Source organism: Sus scrofa, chromosome 9 (genome assembly GCF_054392235.1).
Source record: "Sus scrofa isolate SSC_HxYL_T2T_F1_AM1 chromosome 9, Sscrofa_HxYL_maternal_Yorkshire_Landrace_v2.0, whole genome shotgun sequence".
In the NCBI taxonomy this organism is placed as follows: Eukaryota; Metazoa; Chordata; class Mammalia; order Artiodactyla; family Suidae; genus Sus; species Sus scrofa.
The window spans coordinates 22,922,425-22,927,064 of record NC_139391.1 but is presented as its reverse complement, the minus strand read 5'-3'; the positions used below and the strand labels follow the sequence as shown (position 1 = coordinate 22,927,064).

At 48.0% G+C, this 4,640-nt stretch overlaps 1 pseudogene; it reads right to left on the bottom strand.

The window, feature by feature from the left end:
* Positions 1 to 1,343: 1,343 nt before the first annotated feature.
* LOC100622486 (E3 ubiquitin-protein ligase MYLIP-like) lies at positions 1,344 to 3,490 on the bottom strand (annotated as a pseudogene).
* Positions 3,491 to 4,640: the final 1,150 nt, after the last annotated feature.

Sequence of the window (4,640 nt, the reverse complement as noted above, 5' to 3'; positions counted from 1 at the left end):
TGCCCAAGTGAGAATGGAGAACATGATTAGGAAGAGAGAAACAAGAAGACCCTGAAACCCCTCCAAAATGTATGGAGGGACAACTCAAATTTAATACTTAAGCATACAGTATATTAAAAAAGCATACAATATGTAAGATAGATATAGGATAGGGCTGTAAAAAGCTTGATGGCTCAAGCAAAAGCGACCCCACTGGCTGAGGCTGGAGCAGGGTGCATGGGAGAACTCACTAACCACCCTTGTTTGTATACTACGGAATGCTCTCTCTTCCCAAAAAACACACGCTCCCTTCCCCAAAGGTAAAATATTCCTCCAACTCAAGAAGCTCAAGGAGTGCTGACTACTCCATAGAACTCGTCTAACCAAACTGGTAGCATTTTATAAGTGAAAGGCTTGGGGGAGGGGAGAGGGAGAAGAGATAGGAAACCAGCCACGTGGTGATCTGTTCTCTACTAGCCAGACTGGTTTAAATCCGACAACTTTGTCCACCTTTAAAAAGTTCCCCAATCGATTTTTAAATGTTTGCCTCCCAATTATTCTTGAACAAGTTAGAAAAACAGAAATGACATGAAAATGATGACTATCTTGTTAAGAAAAATGTTCCGGGAGTTCCCTTCGTGGCGCTGTGGTTAATGAATCCGACTAGGAACCATGAGGTTGCGGGTTCGGTCCCTGCCCTTGCTCAGTGGGTTAATGATCCGGCATTGCCGTGAACTGTGGTATAGGTTGCAGACGCGGCTCGGATCCTGCATTGCTGTGGCTCTGGCGTAGGCCGGTGGCTACAGCTCCGATTCGACCCCTAGCCTGGGAACCTCCATATGCCGCGGGAGCGGCCCAAAAAATAGCAAAAAGACAAAAAAAAAAAAAAAAAATGTTCCTATTAAAAATGTCTGGCGCTCCGTAACCCCTACTAAAAAACCCAAGTAAATCCTTAAAACGAACTCTTACAAAATTTCCTTGCACATAGGAAACTTACCTGGGGATGTGTTAGACTTACAACATTATTTTCTAAAAGGTCCCCACTCTTTGGCCGTGATGCCTCTGAACTGACTCAGTTCCTTCACTTGATCCGGATTACTTCGCTCAATCATAAAAAAGAAGCAAAGTTCAAGGAATGTGTCTGGGGCCCAGAGCTCTTGCTCGTAGTCACCCTGGATGGGCTGATTCTACAAGTCGGCAGTGAGGAATAATTGTATTCTTTCTATTCTTCCTTTTGTTTTGTCCCTAAACGTTGCATGGCAGATGGGTGGTGGAGTATTTACTCTCTCCACAGTCTATCATTTTCATAGTTTCTAACATTGCAGTTCATGGAAACAGAGCACGTCTGCTAAGTGCACAGCAGGTCAGATCACGGTCAGGTTCAGGAGATTGGTGTGGGTCCGCAGGTAGACGTGCCGGACATGGTCCACTCCTGACCTGCAAATGGGACACGACTGGAGCTGGGTGGCACAGCCCTCGCAGCACACGGTGTGGCCGCGGGGCAGAAGGCTGAGTTGAGCTCGCGCTCGGGGCACAGCATGCAGAGTATGGCCTCCTTCGGCTTGCGCAGCTTCTCCGGGAGGGCCCAGGTCTGCTGGCAGCTGAGGCCCTCGAAGCTGCTGCAGTTCCTGCTGCTCTCAGAGGACTTCAGGGAAAAGCTCGGGGGGCTGTGGTTGCTTCTCATTAAGCGGCCATCGTGAGTTCCCGTCGTGGCGCAGTGGTTAATGAATCCGACTAGGAACTACGAGGTTGCAGGTTCGATCCTTGCCGTTGCTCAGTGGGTTAAGGACTCAGTGTTGCCGTGAGCTGTGGTGTGGGTCCCAGACGCGGCTCGGATCCCGCGTTGCTGTGGCTGTGGTGTAGGCCGACGGCTACAGCTCTGATTGGACCCCTAGCCTGGGAACCTCCATATGCCGCAGGAGCGGCTCAAGAAAAGGCAAAAAAAGACAAAAAATGGCATCATGACATCACTGGTCCCCGGGTCGCACCTGTAAAAAGCCTGTGCCTCGGTGATAGCTCGGTACAGCCCACTGGATGCCCTGGTGCTGATCATCTCAAACAAGAGCACGATGCTCTTCCCAGACTCCTTGGTGACGGTCAGGTACACACGCTTTCCTGACTGAGTCGCCCTCTGCACCACAGGGTAAACAACCCTATTAATTGGGCTAAAGTCATCTTCACAAATTGAAATTCCTTCAGGTCCAACCCCAAAGAGGAGTTTCTGCCCTTCGCTGTCCCTCGTGGAATGCCACTCTATTCCACAGTTCTCCATCGCCAATAGAATCCGCAAAACTTGGTATTCAGCTGACGCCTGGATGGTCCCATCCAATTCTTTCTCTTTTTTTAAATTAATTAATTTATTTATTTATTTTGCTTTTTAGGGCAGCACCTGCAGCATATGGAGGTTCCCAGGCTAGGGGTCTAATCATCACTACAGCTGCCAGCCTGCACCACAGCCACAGCAACGCCAGATCCTTAACCCACTGAGCGAGGCCAGGGATCGAACCCGCAACCTCATGGTGCCTACTCAGATTCATTTCGGCTGCTCCCAGATGGGAACTCACCCTCCAACTCTTTATGCTTTGCCACAATGTTGTTCAAGGTGGCACTGGAGAGCTCCTTGGCACATAGCTCCTCATAGCTGTACTTGGCCGTGTTCTGGTTTTAGTCCCCAAACTTGGTCTGGGCCAAGAGGGCGCTAAGTTCCACTGCCTACTCTAGGGAACATTGGAGGTGGCCCGCCAGGAGGGTCTTCTTGAGATGCAAGAAAAAGATATCCCTAGTCTGCTCCTGTAAGATGAGAGGAGGCTCCACTAAGAACTTGACTCTCAGTTTAGGCCAGTAAGGGGCTAGCCCATCCATCTGCTGGGAGATCCAATTTCTCAGATTTAGCCATAAACTTTCACCTTTGCTACCCGTAAATTGCAGTCCAAGATAATCAACTTCTGTAATTCCCAATCGCCTGCACACCTGGTTGAGGCAGTCCTCGCCATTGGCTTTCGCTCCACCTCTACCTCCACCAGCACCGGTCCAGCCTCATCACTTAGCATAGCATGGCTGGGGCTGCCGCCGCCGTCACAACCACCTTGTCTTTGGTGTGCTCGGGGCACAGACCCAGCTCCTGGCTTGGCAAAGCTGGCCCTCAGAAGGCTGCAGCCTTGCAGACCCCTGCCCTGCACCCCAAAGCCCCTGTACCCTCCCTGCCCTCGCCAGCCCCACTCCAGCAGCCGGACTCTATAACCACCTTTTTCAATGTCCTCCTAACTCCCAATGACCCAAAGGGAAGCAAAAGATACTATTGTCTCAACATCCAGAGCCACTTCCAAAGGAAAGAATGACTTAGACAATTATCCTGAGAGCTGACAACAGTGATAAGACCCTAACTGCAAATGGGGTACAGTCCACATTTCTGTTCATCCATACCTAGCCTCAAATAGGGTGTAACCCACATTTCTGTCTGGCCTTAATTGAGGGCCCCCAACCTGACAGTTTTGCCAGTTTTCCTCGCCATCCTATCTGCAGGCTCTGAAACAAGTAGGATGTCCCAGCAGGTCCCATCTTGGTCACCAGAAAGAGCAAAGGAGGAAAAATAATTTTTCCTCTACCCTTTACCATAAGTGCTTGGCTGACACACCTTTTCCCTGGGACACATAAATGCATAAGCTTATCTAAGTTAAAATATCTCCACTGTGGCCACTATAATTCAGCATTTTCATTGTTAAGGTTAACTGCTTGTTCAGCCTTAAGACGAAATTTTATTCACTGGAGGCCTCACACTGGATTCAGTCCAGCTTACACTGGACTCTATCCAATCTCAGGCCAAGTCCGGAGTCAAAGTCGAACCTAGTCTGACTCTGGTCAGTTTCTAGAGCCAGTCTAGAAAAGGAAATGCACAGATAAAGTCTGAAAGCTAATAATATAAAAGCTGCAGAGCTAGGAGGTAAGAGGCATGTACCTACTATACCCAGAGGCACTGCGAAATCAGAGGGCATTTACCTGGTTGCTCCTTGCTCCTGGGGGCCACAAGAGGGGGGGTGGCAGGAGTCTCCTTTGGTTCCCTCTTCAGACAGCAGAACTATTAAAAGATAAATTGAGGTATATTAAAATTTATTTGAGCAAAAATCACTGAGTCTGGCAGCCCCAAACCAGAAATGGTTAGAAACATTCCACTGACAGGGGCACGGGGAGAGGTTTTTCTAGAGAAAAGAAGAAAGTTATTGATTGGGTATAGTTTAAAGCCAAGTTCGCTGTTTGTGATTAGTTATTGTTAGCATGTTGATCTCCTAACATCTGTAAGCTTAGATTTTGGTTTGCTTACACCATGGCATCAGGGCCACACCTGTCTATGGTTTCCTGGTTTTGTTAATTTAACTCTGTTCATCTGTCAGTTCAGGATTTTGGATTTGCTCACAAATCCAGTGGGTATTGGGCAAGGGTCTCTTGCCAATGATATCTCTAATGCAAGTTGTTTATTTAGGTTGATAAGGACTTTTTTGTGGTTGTTGGAGTAGGAGTTTATCAAACAATGGTTTGAGGGCTTAGAAAAGGTTGTTTGTGAGATATTTCACACTTTTCTGATGGATTTGGGGTACCCAACATCCTCCTACTGTAAAATATTTCGTAGTGTTCTTCAGAAATGTCTGTACTATGATTATATCCAT